At 46.3% G+C, this 15,962-nt stretch overlaps 1 protein-coding gene across 1 annotated transcript in view; it reads right to left on the reverse strand.

Annotated features, from left to right (window-relative positions):
- Positions 1-15,437, reverse strand: part of LOC148403422 (uncharacterized) — a 42,281-nt gene extending 26,844 nt beyond the window's left edge. Inside the window, 3 exon segments of the mRNA XM_088372709.1 lie at positions 13,894-13,932; positions 14,514-14,638; positions 15,048-15,437. The gene's annotated coding sequence lies outside the window, so the exon portion shown is untranslated.
- Positions 15,438-15,962: the final 525 nt, after the last annotated feature.

Genomic DNA, 15,962 nt, shown 5'->3' on the forward strand with positions numbered 1-15,962 from the left:
GACTGTTATGTCTATTCCACAAGATATTTATAGTTCAAGTTTGCACGGCGGCATGACTTTCCCAGGGTTCCTTGCAGATGTGCATTTATTTACATGGCGAGTGCCCAGTTGTAGACACGGCGCCAGCCAGCCAGCCTCCTCTCACCTCACCTCCTCTACTGGCTGTCTGCTTCTCACCATCTTCCCCCCCCCCCCCCCCCCCTCCTGTTTTTAAACACAAGGCATCAGCCGGCCCCTTCCTCCCCCCTTCTTCTTTTTCTTCTCCGTGCAGGCAGCACACTCAATCACCCCGCTCCTCTCTCTCTCTCTCTCTCTCTCTCTCACTCGTCATCTCAACCTCCATTCCAATGAATGCACAATCTCCCTCCTTCAGCTGTGAGGGGGCAGCCCCCGTGCACATGGCAGAGGAAGGAGAGCAGCAACACTCGACTACAAAAAGAAAACACCCCCTCATGTGCGTTTGCACATCTGCAGGGGATAAGCAGGAAGTAGACAACCGTCATCATGTTCATGCATACCCCAACATGTTCAAGAGAACTCGAGCTGCCAAAACCACAAAACTTCAACAATAAAACTACATGGCGCCGTAAAAAACTGCCGATCCGACGAATCAACAATCAGTTTACTTGCCGTTATGCCATCGCCGCACTCAATCCTAACCAATTCCCTTGTATCGTAATTGAATTTAGCACGCATGTCAGTTCACATCATAATAAACAACATAATAGATACAAGGGGAGCAGTCGTGTAAACAGATTAGCGTAGCATTAGCATCCTGCGCTGTCAAATGACGGGCGACCCGGGCTGAACCGCGCCTGGCACGCTGCTACGCGACGATGCCAGATGGACAGGAAGTGGCGGTGGGATTTAAAGTCTGAGAAGAGGAGGAGGGGAGGAGGAGGAGGAGGAGGAGGAGGAGGAGGAGGAGGAGGAGGAGGAGGAGGAGAAGATGATGATGATGCTCCACTTCCGCTGGTGGCGAAGGAGCAGATTTGCCTCTTGGACGGCCGGGTGCAGCAAACGGAAGGGTGGAGAAGTGCGTGCTATCACTTGACACTGTGAGGTGTCTTTCTAGGAATCTTGAAACACGGGGACAAGGACTAAATGAGGACATGCGCATACAAACACACACACACGGATCATTAGCTCCAGGCAGACAGCAGAACAAGTGTTGTGTTTCTCACACTACACACGCCGGCTACTTTTAGCTCGATGCTGACCGCAGACCAGACGAATGATCCGTACATGTTGAGGCCACAACACAACACACTGCGCTTCCTCCTCAGTCCAGATTACGGGGAAGGGTGCAGAACTAAAAAAAGAGGGGGATGAATGTGCAAGAAGGAAAAGAAAGAAAATGTGCATTGTGAGGACTGAGCGGGGGATTTAAATGCCCTGTCGTCTTCTCCTTTGTTCAAATTGCTGCTTTCAACACAATTCTGAGAGGGTTCCGTATTACTCGCTGGCACATGCAAAAAGTTTGGGATGCCCCATGACATAAACATTCCATCCACAGAGGCACACACACAAACCCAGCTGGAGCACACAAGCTCCCTTTGTGCGGCATTCCTTCCCTCCTGCCTGCTAGCCAGCTAGCTTAGCCCCTCTCCCATCTGCTTCGCAACTTTCCCCCCTCGGCTTTTGTCCGAGGGCCAGCCGGCCGGCAAGGAAGACTCGTCTTACCATGGGAGACGCCGGGGAGGGGGAGCGACGAGGTCCAAAAAAAAAAAAAAAAAAAAATATCCAAAAGGGGTCCGTGAGTTCAAGCGGCAGCCAGCTCAGCAGATTCCCAGCAGTTCTACGGCGGCGATCCTGCTGCCCGCTTGGCTCTCTGCACTCGCAGCTTTGTGTGCTGTGTGTTTTCCCTTTAAATTGCTCCGGCTGCCTCCCCCCACCGCCTTCGCTCGCTCGCTCGCTCGCTCACTCGCTTTCACACGCACACACGGAAACACACACATGCATATACAGTCAGTCCAGCTAATGCACTAAAAGCACTCACATAAATGACATTGTTGTCAAAAGCATCTGGTTCAAGTAATCTTGCCCCTATTCCTCACTGAAATCCCCTTTGTCTTCAGGAAGAAGAAAAAAAAAAGACCCCAAAAAAAGCGTGACACTGGTTTTGGAATTTTTTTTTTCCCCTCTCATGTGTTTTCTCCTCCTCACCCTCTCTCGATATTGCGTCTCGCTTTTTTTTTTCTCCCACTCAGTAGTCAAACAAAGAAAGGAAAGGAAGAGAGCGAGCTCACACACACGCGCACAAACACGCGCACACACACGCAAGCACGAGCTCAGAGCCCAACCCCCAGATTTTTTTTCACATTGCCTTTTTCTAAACTGCACGCATGCACACGAGCACTCCCCTCCCCTCCACCTCCCTCTCTCCCTCCCTCAGCCTGATCTGGCCTCGTTCTTATTCGTCTACTCCCTCCCTACCTCCCTCCCTCCCTCCCTCCCACCACTACACACTCCCCCCTTGTGTCAAGCAGATGGGATTGGAGCGCTCACACTCCCTCCACGCCTCATACGCACGCTTAACGTGCACGCCCGGCGCGGGTTCGGATCACGCCGGGAACCAGGTATGCATGTCTTGCATAAGAATGACAATAATACAATGACAAGAAAGCAATAAAAGGTGCTAATGACATTTGAAAGGGGACACAACATGCTAAAACCTAGCAAGATTATATGGCGTATAAAGCAAATACACAATGAACAAGAAGTGACTTTAATCAAATGCATCAGAACTTATTGGTTAACTTGATTGATTTAGTTTATATTTGTGTTCTGCAATTGACTGGCAACCAGTTCAGGGTATTTTTCGTCAACCGCCCGGGTTAGGCTTCGAGCACATCCGCAATCCAAATGAGGATGAGCAAAAATATCGATGATGTCATCGATGGACTCTACTTTTACCACAATATGGCTTCACACTTGTTGGCATGTCACAGCCAAAACTTGTTTCACTGTTTTCCTACAAAAGACACATTAGCAGTCACGTGCGGATTGAAGATGGAATTCCAGGCTCGAAAGGAAGGAAGGAAGGAAGGAAGGAAGAAGGGTGCCGAGAGAAGCAGATGAGGGATGATGGGATGGAAACTTCAACAGCGAGTGAGTGGTCGCGTGCTCTCTCTGACCAGGGCAGCGGCGAAAGGAAATATAGGTGCTCTCGCTGACTCCTATAGAGCAGCATTGTTATTCTCTAGACTTTTCTTTTGGGATAATATACATTATCAGAAAAGTATCATCTGCTCTGGTTAAATGAAGACAAAGACAAGTGGATGGACAAGCGTCCGTAGACAAATCTTACATAATTTTCTGGCAATATTGATTCATCATGTTAGCCATCTGGAACCCTGCCAGCGAGCTGAAGCATTTCTAGTATTTCTGCCGCTGGTGCGAGAGAGGGACAAGGGAGATCGGATGGACCGATATGGGCTTAAAAAAAGACGAGGCGATGGGACTAATCGGCGGGAATCATGGGATGCCGCCAAAGAGTCGGCGATAAAGTGGGCAGGCGATATTGGATAACGGAGGAAGAAAAGAGGGGAGACAAAGCGTTTAGGAAAACGTTTAATTGAGCGGTGACTGAAGGGGGGGGGGCGGAAAAAAAACAAAAAAACACGGGTAGCAACCCTTTTTGGGAGTCATTACATAAGAGCTGGTAGCATCGAAAAGACCGGGGACAATAGTGGGACGGACAAGAATGCAAAAAGTGAAATTCCTCTGGGAAGGCCCTTTTATCTTGCAGCATGACAAAGCAAGACTTGTTATGTAACTTGTTAAGTCACAATGGGAAAAAAAACAAGCCGACGAGTCGGCTAAATTTCAAGCGAGTCGGGTCACGCCCTATATACGATCTTCCACATTAGCCACTTTGTTAACTAGCTAGCTAGCATCGGTACAGATAGCAAATGAACAAAGATGAGCTATTTTGAAAAATTAACTGATTTCCCATCAAGATGGAGCTCTAACATGCAATTATTATTTAGTTTCATGATTTGTTAGCAAACACAAGCAATCAATTAGTCGGTATGACAATAAACAAGATCAGATTCCTTATAAATACAACATTTTTGGTTTAAAGTAAATGAGCCATAAATTAATAAAGACATCTATCTACTATACATAAATTAGAGTTGGAAACTTAGACTTTGATGGATCACATTCGAAAACTGTTTTCAGTCCCACGTCAGGTGAGTTTGGTTTGGAATCAGCCTGACAAAAAGATACGTATGTTGATAATAACTCATCGAATGGAGCTCAATGGACCACAAACGCTAAAAAAGATCAATTAATTGCCAGTTAATGTTTGATGAGCGACGACTGTGTTCAATTAACGTTGCCTTCGAGCACACACGCACATGCTCACATCACATGCTCACATCACGTCACTGCCACACTGCTGACTAGGACCTGACCGATTAATCGACTGGCCGATTCAATTTGCCGATAATGGCTTTTTTAAAATTGTCCGAAATCGTAAAAATCATCCAAATCTGCCTTTTTTCTTTTACTTCAATACAGTTCAACATAAGAGAAAAAGAACGACCCCCCAAATTCCTCTCCCCAAGGAAAAAAAAAAATCATATATTTTCAATTAATCAGCTGATTATTGGTTATCATTTTATTATTTGTATTATTAATTTAATCTTATTTCGTCAAATCAAATCGGCATCTGCCTCATAAAATTTATATATATCGGGCGCAATAGCTGACAAAATAAACAAACTACCCCGATGATTCATCAAACTATACAAAGCATGATGCAATCCAGAGACAAAGACGAACAAAAACAAAGTCGTGACGAGATTTGAGGCGTGCACACGTTAATCACACGACGTGGCCACAGTAACTCACACGAGCGGGACAAAGACAAACAAGATCGTAGCGTCGTGATGTAACTGCGTGCAACGACAACAACACACGTAGGCGGAGCGGCCGGCTTGTTTTTGCCGGCGCGTTAAAGTAGGACAGGATGAGATCAATGCAATCTGACACGGATGCGTGACAACATTTTACACACAATATCGTAAATCCCGACCATGTTGTCTGTCAGTCAACACAGTCAATCAGGACTATTTTCAGCCAATCGTTGCTTTAATTGCCAAGATTGACGCAATCATTTCAGGTAAACACTTCAATATTCCATCATCCGCAATTTTCCTCAGATAATCGTATCGTCTAGAATTCCTCCACGGATTATCCTTTGGTTGAACAATGACGAGAGCTGAGGGGTGAAATCTTGTTTTGAGTCTGTGAATCTTGCTGGGCTTGCATTTCCCCCGCGGACATGCTTTGTGCACATCCACGAATGTGCTCCCCACCCCCTTTTTTTTTATTCGCATTCCCTTCTAAGTATGGACTGGGGCTACGCCGCAACAGCCCGGGGGCCCCGTCACAACACAGTGAAGGCAAACGAGAGAAAAGAGGAGCCCCGAGACGCAGCCTTGAGGCACTCCATCCCGCCGACACAGCAGGCAGCGCCTTCTTTTTAAACAGCATGGCCGACCGACCAACCGACCGCCTTTGTTTGGCAGAGTGACGACAAGGACCCACTCCCCCAGTTTTCCCGAGGAGTTGGCTCGGAGCGGAATGTACAGTGGGAGCAGCTCGCGTTACACGGCGGGGCGGGGAGCCCCGTGAACTCGGGGCTGCATAGAGGGAAGGGTGAGTGAGTTTAGCTTCTATTTTTAGGCCAGATGGCAGTCTGCTTTTAAAAATCCTCACCCATCTGCATGTCGGCTTGCAAATCCCACTTGATTAATGCGGCGGGAATCCCTCTGAGACACCTGCAGAAATCAACACCTCACTCCAACTTTTTTTTTGCAATTAGCTCCTCTCGCTCCCTTTGCTTTCTTTTGTTCGCCGTCGTCGACGCGACATCTTGCTCTGCCCAGTGAGGCGAGTGTGACAGTCTGCACATGGAGCACACCAGTGAGAAGGGAGAAAAAAAAAAAAAAAGATTTTTGCTGACAATGCGGAATAAACACCACAGGCACTGTTTTTTTTTAAAGGCTGGCGAGGGCAGCCTGTGATTTACGTCTCCTAATAAGTCAGTTCACTTGCTTTTATGATGTCGTCATTATGAATTATAGCGGGCCTAATGAGGGCGGCGGCCGTGTCCTTACAAGCTCTGGAATAACGTTGGCTCAAGAGAGGGCGCGCAAAAGGCCAGGATGCCAACCGCGGCCGGTCAACGGCGGTCGTAAATAAAAAAAGATGTGAAGCGAGGGAGGTGAATGAAAAGATCCAAAGATGCACGTGTGAGGGAGTTTCACGGGGCGGTTGCTAGGACAACCGCTCGAGGCACGTGCATGTATGGCCCTGAACTTTGACCTCACCGAGCACTTGCTGTCCTCCGTAGAAACATCAGCAATAGAAGCGTCAACTGCATACAAAGTAAAAATCCCCAAAAATGTCCCTGCCCAAAATTACATTCGACCACATTGCGATGTTGATTTGAATTTGAACTATTCAGCCTTTGCATAAAACGTCAAAATGCGTAACACACTAAAGTACAAAAAGCAGCCGAGTCAGCATGTGTGAACAGAGGAGATAGACCAAACACAACCCCACGCACATATGCCACACAAAAAGTGTGCTTGCAACTATAAAAGGACAACACAAAGTCCGAAACACACACACACAAACGTGCACATCTGGCTCCTTTTACACACACAAGCATATGAATGCCGCATTGTGTGCATGTGTCGGAGAGTGAGTCGCTGTCAGACACACAAACACAAACACAAACCACATGCAGCTGTGCGGTGTCGGTCACAGATGCACGTGACACACACACACACACACACACAGGCGCCGTAGCAACAGAAGAAAACATGGCTGAAAGCCACTGCGGTATGTTGGATGAGTTCAACACCACATGCGACTGTGGAAATCCTTAAGTGTGTGTGTGTGTATGTGTGTGTGCATGTGAGAAATGAGAAAAGGGGCAAGTGAGGTAAACCAGCTTTCCAATTCCAAACAGCGTTTGAAGTTCCCTCCCCGCTCAGCCACGTGCAAACTTTAACATGAAACGCTTTTAAGATGGGGGGGGGGGTGCTCCTCTCGGCCTTCATCACGACGTCCACCTCCTCTCCGCTCATCATCCTAACGCCCCCTTAACCCACTCCCCCACTCCCGCTCTCTGATCTGGTGGAGTGTCCTGCAGATAAAGCGGCGGCCGGTCAGATTAGACGTAGTGACGCCAAGCTTTCTCAAACACAAACAGGTACACACACACACACACACACAGGTCAGCTTGCCCTTGAGCGATGGTGGGACAGAGAAAAAGATAAGACGATAATCGACCCGCCTCTTATCTGTCAATGGAAAAATAGTTGATTCAAATTTGGATTCTTCAAGGACCATTGCAATTATTGCAGTTTTTGTACGATGCTCATCACGCACAATTTTCTTTTTTAAACACTTTGCAAAAAATGTCAGCAGAAATGTATTTGGCGTTACTCAACCGGACTTAACATGACTTGTGATTGGTTGATTCTCAACACATCCCAGTCATGAGGGTGTGCAGAATTTTGCAACCTCCTTTTTTTTCCCATTTGGGTTGTACGTTATAAGTCACAATGGCAGAAAACACTTTGAAATGATTTATCTTGCTTTTTTGATATGACAAAAAGGCAGCAATTGAACAGGGGTGTGTAGACTTTTTATATATACGGTAAAAGGATGTGGGTGGTGAAGCAAACAAATGAAGATGATGATAGTCACACAGTGGGAGGCTAGGATAAACGCACATGGTGGCATGTGTTCGCCTTTATCGGTTCGCCAGAAAGTTTGATGTGGCGGGGGCGCGGCCACACACACGACGGACACATGGAACACACACTGCAACGAGTGTCAATAAAGTCTCAACACATTTGTAACAGACAAGCTCACAAATTCAGTGGGCTACGTTTATAGGGCCTATACAAAATAGATTTTCCGATGGGTGGCAGAAAAAAAATCAAATAACTAATTCACCAATAACTTTAAAAATATACGTTGACATTTTTTTTGCAGCATGAGTGAATTTACTGGCGAAACTTTATTTACGTGTGATCCCATTTCTTCTACGCTAGTATTTTTTATATTTTTTTTTGGTCATTCGTGCCATCACAGGAAAGTCAGAGCTCCATCTAGTGGACTGATGGCTCAAGGACGACAACGTAATTGACTTCAACACTGAACTGGATTTACTGTTTTCATGCCAAATTATATATCAATGTTTTATCGGGAAAACTGACCGCTTATGATTATTTTGAAAAGGGCAGTTAAAATCATCTGCCCGACACTCTCCATTCGAAGAGTTTTATCAACATCTCAGTTCGCAAATTCGACCCTACTCGTGTCCGTCAAGAGAATATTCACCTCATTCGTGCCTTAAAGCTTTATTAAATAAGTAAATAAAGCTTTTACAGTGGATAAAGAAATTGGATGTTGCTAATAAAGAAACCAAGCGACAGCCACATACTAAGATTGAAAAAAAAAAAGAAAAAAAAAAAAGGGCGGCAGGCGATAAAACGAGAGTGGAGCGTCTGGCTCAGTCCCAGCTTTGTCTGCGTTCTCAGGGGAGGTAGGTTGGCAGAGGCGAGCGGTCCGTCTGTCCTGGCTCGGTGCCAGGCGGAACGCCGCACTGCCGTGCTACCCCCGGGAAAAAAGCCCGAGAGTGGCGGGAGGCAGCGGAGATCCTGAGTCAAAAATCACAACCTCGGCCCGGAAAGGACAACCGAGTTGCGTCTGGCTCGTTCACTTTGACGTTGGGCCAAGGTTGTGACCCACTCAAGCCATTTGTCCACTTCAACTCAATAGATAGAGAACGCTCAAATGTTCTTTAGTCTGACGTCGCAGAGCTGACCAAAGTCCATTTTCAAATCAGCTATTAGCATCAGAGTCTCCATGGCAACGTTGCTTTGCTATTGCATCACTGCGACAACACAAAGTACACATGGAGGCATGTGTGTGTGTCAATGACCTCTGTGTTGGCTGCGAACTCATCACCTCAGCTCACGTTACCGCCAAGGCTTCCCTCTCTGAGCAGGTATCAACTTTCCATTGGCTCCAGACTGGTCTTGCTCGTATTGAGCTTGCCTCGCCTCACCTGACCGACCGGCGACCGCACACACATCGGGCCACGATGAACCCTCTCACCCCATTTAATGAAAACGATGCCAGGGTCCTTGACGGGTTCACGCACACGCCCGACTTTGACCCTTAGCCACAAAGTAGCCTTTGAGATGCTAAAAGGGAGGCGTTAGAATATGTAGTAGTCAAACTATGCAATGACGACTTCCTCTTTACAATTCCACCGATGGAACCCTAACCCTTTGTAAACCACTGTAATGACAAACAACTTCCTGTAGATGGCGGCGTTGCGTTGGATTCGAGATCAGTAAACGTTTGCGTACAAGATAAAGCATGGGCTGAATTTTGGTACCTCACGCTGGAAAATTATGTACTTGTTGGTTTAAGCGGAGGCGGCCGACTAAAGCAACGTGTCGAACGCGTGAAGAAAATGACGGCGAGTCCTCACAAAGAAGCGGCTTCTTTTTATTTAAGAGATGAGAGACAAATGTACGATTTTCTATTTTTATCCTTGCTCACCAACACGTTGCCAGCTGCGCACTTGGAAACGTCCTCAGTGTGTGCGTGTACGACATTTTCCGTTGGAGGAGGACATGCACACACGTTCTTCTCACCCACGTTTTGCAGACGTCGCCAATCGTGACTATTTTTGTCATTCCCAACTGGAAGTTAAACTTGCTGCGGCACCACAAACACACACCAAAAAAAAAAAACACAAACTGCAAATTAAAAAGAACAAGTAGTCTTAGGCGGGATTTATCTTGGTTGGATTTGAGGGTTGTTGTTTTTTTTTTTTCAATTGCACGAGGTGAACGTTGCCCCCGTTAACCTGCACTTCCTGTTCTCCTTAATGAATGAATGATGTGCGAGTGTTGCTGCCTGCCGACTTTGATTCACAAGCAGGAAGGCGCATGCACTTAAGTGATCCCCCTCAGCGCGGCGGATCCATTCCACGCACAAAAGGCGGAGAGGCGGAAGGAGAGGCGAGCGATGACAGCGGAAGGAGAGAAGAAATGTGGCTGAGGGAGAGCTGAACAAAGAGAGCCAGGAAACAGGAAGTGTGCTGGGAGGAAATGGGAAAATGTGTTGAGAGAGCAGATGCTTTGTTGGGGTGACGTACAACATTCCTGCTGGGATGATGGCGCGCCGGATGCATGGCGGGCTGCGCGCCATTTATTCACTGTAAAAACAACGATATCACAGAAATTCTATAAAGCTCCCCCTATTGGCCACTTAAGTGAAGCTACTCTAAGGTGTAAACAAATATGTCGCTGTCAAATTGAAACGGGCAAAAACAACCTATCATCAATATGAAATATAATTTTAAAAAATCTGGAAAACTGAACTTATAAATAACGATTTCACACTATAACTTGACAGTCCGCCCAGAATTCCGAAAAGTATGACGGAGTGAACAGCATGGCAAGTACCGGCAACAAGTGACCAATCAGCTCGCTACGCACTGACCAAAAAAAAACTACGATAGTAACAATTTCCTGCATATACCATAAAATTATGAACCTCGTTATCCCAAAGTGCTCTTCATTTAAATAATTACACTCTGCTGACACTGATTGCAGCTGCAGAGACTTCCGTTTATGATGTCCCAAAAGTTTAAAGGCAGAGTTCAGCGGGGGTATACGTGGAGGTGCCAAGTCAATGGGGAGCTGCGGGGTACCGAAAAGGATGGAGGGCAAGGGGGATCGGGGCTCCGACATTCATGCGAGATACAAACAAAGAAAAGACACGCATCTACAAACACACACGGCAGCTTGTAGAGAGGGAGCACAACACTGCATTAAATATTCAGTGACTTTTTCCAGCATGTGCACTTTCCCCTTTCACACGTGTAGAAGTGCTAAAAAAAAAAAATGCAGCGGGAGAGGGATGGGAAGGCAGCGAGCGACAAGGGGGGAAGGAGTCAATGAGGGCAAAGCAGCGCGAGAGTGCGAGTGAGCGAGCTTGAAAATGTCAGAGAGAGGCGAGAGAGAGAGAGAGAGAGAGAGAGAGAGAGAGAGAGAGAGAGAGAGAGAGAGAGAGAGAGAGAGAGAGAGAGAGAGAGAGAGAGAGAGAGAGAAAAGCAATCTGACTCTGTTCCAAGCTACTCCCCTTAGCAACAGCCCGGCTCAGCCTGCATCCTATTGGCCCGATGACAGCATGCATCACGATCCCATGCATGGCGCCGCAGCCAATCGGGGGACACTTTGCAACTCTTGCATTTTGGATTACGTCGGCATGGAAACACAAGCCAGCACTTGGCCCTGAATGTGAAGCGCTCAAAAGTTGAGGAAAGCGCCCGTAAAAATAAAGGGAGCTTGCAAATTAAAAAATCTTTGCTGAAACCTGACCATAACCAGCACAGGTGTCAAACTCAAGGCCCGGGGGCCAGATACGGCCCGCCACGTCATTTGATGTGGCCTGCGAAGACAAATTGTGCATCAAATTCTATTACTAGAATTGCAAATTGTCTTCACTTTTAATAATATCTTTTTTTTTTCAATATTTGACCAGTTTTTACTCGTCTGATCTGAAAACAAATTATTTGTCAGTTTATTTTGTAGCTTTTACTGTATATAACCACTCACCCGAGCACTTTAACACATGTCATGTCTTAGGTTAGCTTAGCATTTAGCATGGCTTCCATGTCTTTTCTCGCCATCCCTTTGTGAGACTACTTGTCAGGAACGTATCTTATTGGCCACCCCGAAGGCAATGATTACCGACTTAAATGCGACTCCGCAACTTGTTTAGGTGGACTAATCGCCATCCACAGCTGGTTGCTAGCAAGCTAGCTGCTGTGGTGTAAGTAGTGCAGACCTTCCTTCGACTTCTGGCTACCAGTGATAAGTGACATGAGCCCAGCGAAGCTTTTTTATGGACCAATTTCAGTGGTTGATTCTCAGTTTTGCTTTTAAGTGTGTTTTGATGAAGCAAAAAAAAAAAAAAAAAAAAAAAAGCTAATTCTGCCGGGCAAACTGCAATGCAAAACCACTTAGATTGACCCCTGCATAGTGTCAAAGAGGTCATTGCCCGTACATGTTTGTATGTCAATATGCCAAGAACGGCTAATTAATAACAACAGCAACGCTTCCCCCTTGGATTTGGTGATAAGCGGTGTAAGTATACCAAACCAGCAGCAATTAGCCAGCTAATTACCCCGGGGCCTAATTACAGTCGGCAACCACGGGACCAATGAGGATGGAAATAACAGGGCGTGCTTGTACGCAAGCTTGTGTTTATCTAAATACTAAGTGATCAACCATTAGCGTGACGGCAGCTAAAGGTCAGCCCCTCACAGGAGATAGCAGAGGCACACGAGCTGACATTTTGGCGGCGCCGTGGACCAGCGGTTTACCCACAATGCCTTTCTGTGACAGTTGAAGCTGCAAATTCAATAATGTGGCTCGGTTTCAACATCAATAGGAGTCGGTGTGCGTGCGCGTGAGTGCTCGGCTAATGGAGTTAGCTGTGATAACAGACAGAGGCGGCAGCTGGCTTTCCAGGAATATTCTTATTCGCATGTCACGCGCACGCAGCTATCCACGGATTTTTAAAAATGCATGCGAAGGGCTCGGCGAATCCATAATGAATGTTCACATTCGGAGACGAGTGTATTAATGTTGGCACATCACGATGCTTGACATTAGGTACGCCTGCATAATCGAATGATGTCCTCTGGGAGAGATCATCGGGTGTACCGGGGGAAATACATATTTGACTAAACTGATCAGAAATATAATTTATAAGAGAGAGAGCAAAATATCGGCCGATCCAATGCAGCCAATTATATCTGTCTAAAGTCTACATGACATTGTCAAAAAAAAAAAAAAAAAAAAAAAAAGGACTTATAATCGGTGCCACATAATATTTGCATCATCTTAATAAAAGTTGTGGAACTTTATGATACGAGTCTAAATCTGCTTGTGTACCAACAAAGGTGTGAGGGGTAGCTAAACTAAGGCTAAACCTGCAAATCCAAAAAGAAAAATAATCCATCTCATTTGGCTCTACCGCCTCATACTGCTCTTCTCCCTTCACTGGCCTCTTCACACAAAGGCTGGGGGTGGAGAAAGCGGCGAGGGGGGGGTAAGCACAAAAAGGACTCTTGCCTGGGGGAGAGGGAGCGTGATAAAGGGGGTAGATGGAGGGCAACACAAGGGTCAACGGAGATGGGGGGTATGAAACCTGAGAGGCAAAAAGCCAGCAAATGAGGAGCTGAGCTACAAATATGAGCTGCAGTGATTGTTCTGTCGGTGGACAAAATACTTCCAAGTATCCCTTCAAGTACGGTTGTATGGAAAATCCAGGTTTGGAAATCACAAACAGATCCACGTAGATGGTGATGTTGCATCGCTTTGTGATCAGCAAGATAAAGATTAGGGCTGAATCTCAAGCAACTATGTACACGCCTCCAGGCAGAGGAGCTTCATTCAAAACACCTTCACGGTTTGTATTTTTATGAACGGGATAAGCGTTGAGACGCCCTCACGAAGCACCCGCAGGCGCATGATGTCATCCACGCCTCTCCTTCAGCAGAGGATGACAGGAGCGGCAAGAGGACGAAGAGGAGGAGGCTCACACACCCCCTGTCCGTCCTCTTCCTTACCCACGGCTTCCTGCCGTCCACACACACACACACACACACACACACACACACACACTTCTGATCTGACTCAGCTGCACCTCGCCAACCCTACTCACAAAATCGTTACGATGACAAAAGCTTCCATCATTAAATTATTTTGCTCTTCAGCACAACCGCCCCTTTTGTTTGTCTACTAATATAAAAATATGAGGTCGACTCACCAATGTCGTCAGATGATTCGAGACAGGAGCAGCAAAATCCTGAAGAGACATGAATTTGGATCATTACATTTTCAACATAAACATTCTGCTGTTATTTGCAAGCAAGTCGTGAGAGGCTGTGTGAATAAGTCTCCATCTAGCGAACAGCGTGTTGTATCGCAGCTCTCACGAGCCACAAGATTGCTGATTATCTCCCCCCCCAAAATATTTAACCTTATATTCACTGTATTTGGTATTAGAGATTTTGTCACGAGATCTGCAGTTGCCACATAATGACCGTGGACAACAATTTCAGGGACACCTGCAAGATGTTCACTGACCACAAAAATAAAATATAATTGATTTTAAAAAATGTGCTTGTTTTGAGACTTGTGCATTTTGTGGCGCGTACCAAAATGAATTAGAAAGTGGTATAAAAAAAACAACACATTTTAAGTGACTTTGAGTGACTTATTTGAAGCACCTGTGGAATGGTACATGAATGCACACTGCAAACACATTCTGTAATTTGAAATAATCGGCCATTTTTCTTAATTTTAAATCTCGATATCAAATTATTTTTCAATGTCACTTGGGCTTGAATACACTTAAAACGCAACGCCGTTGGGAAGTCAGCTCACCAGTTCCCCGCAGTGCTGTAGCGCCCTCCGGTGGCGCTGAGCCCAAAGTGCAGCAGGATCGGCGCGCAGAGGGGTGGAGACACCAACTGCATCCATTCCGGAGGAAGAACATTCAAACGCTCTTCCTGGAAATTACAGAGAACCCGCCACAACTTCACTAGATGACATAACGTGAGACAAAATACAACGAAGCCTCCTGCCCGACGAAAACATAACCCCCGCCCAAAAAAAAAAAAATTAATAAAATAAAAAACAGTTCCCCTCCCAGAAATTGTCCGCCAGCGCTTCACGCAGCGTGGGCACGACTCTACGCAGATTTAGGAGAACGTCGATTGCGACATCTCACCTTCCCGTAAACTATTCCCCGTGTGGCATCAGCAGCATCGAGCGATCGAGTCAAAGTTAACATGGCTGCGAAGTGGATCCACGTAAACGTTCATTCACACGCTGCTCATGAGTTTCTGTCCAAAAAGGCCTGCAACATAGTCACGGCGTTTTCTAACAGCTGCAGCAAAAATTTGGGATTTTTCTCACCTTTTCCACGGCCTGGTAGTTTTAATGGAGATTGCGCATCTCCTCTCCCGGCCGCGGATGACGCAGAACAAGTGGCGATGTGCACATCCATGACGCGTTTTGATGCAAACATGCGCAGGCAGGGAAGGTGTCGGCCCATGGGCAAGGCATGATCCACAGCTCGCTTCTCCTCCTCTTGATGCGATTGTGGAACCATCTGCTGGGAAAATCGGCCGCTCAAATAGAATCAAATGCGATCTGGGCTGACGATAGAATCCGCTCCGGAACATTTCCACGGGGGAATGTCCACGCAGGCACTCGGTCAAAAGAAATTGCGCAGTTTTATTTTCCAGTGACACGCAGAGGCTCCCTTTTTCTTGTGTCCCCGTTGAAGGGCCCTTTCCCCCTCCTCCTCCTCCTCCCTTCCTCTCCTCTCCTTTCTCTCTTCCCTCATGCAGGTTTATTTTCGGTGGAACTGCCTCGCTCGGACATTAATCGCCCCGCCCCCGTAGTCACATACTGTAAGAACTAAAAAAAAAAAAAAAAAACTCCAAAATGTCTCGATGCAGCCATTAGTAGACCTCCCACTCTCTTGGCTCCGCTTCAGGAATCAAATGTCGGGAGATGCTATGCGTGCTGCTAATCGTATTTTCCCCGAAGAGAACGAAATTTGAAGCAGCTAAGCCCCGAAGGTCGTCTAAACTTGATTCGAGTCAACAGTATTTTACAGTCGCATAATATACACCGCGTAGTATTGGTAGATGATAATCAATCAAGTTGACGATCGTAGCAATTAGTTTTGCATTTTTGGGGACATCAATAAAATTCAAATGATTTGCATTGCTATCTTGGAATATTGTATTCACATCATTTTCCATCTGGATTGTTTTTTTTTTTTTTTTACTTTTTATGAACAGTATATTTTTTAAGCACATT

Source organism: Syngnathus floridae, chromosome 1 (assembly GCF_059516105.1).
Source record: "Syngnathus floridae isolate MCC-2025c chromosome 1, RoL_Sflo_1.0, whole genome shotgun sequence".
Lineage (NCBI taxonomy): Eukaryota > Metazoa > Chordata > Actinopteri > Syngnathiformes > Syngnathidae > Syngnathus > Syngnathus floridae.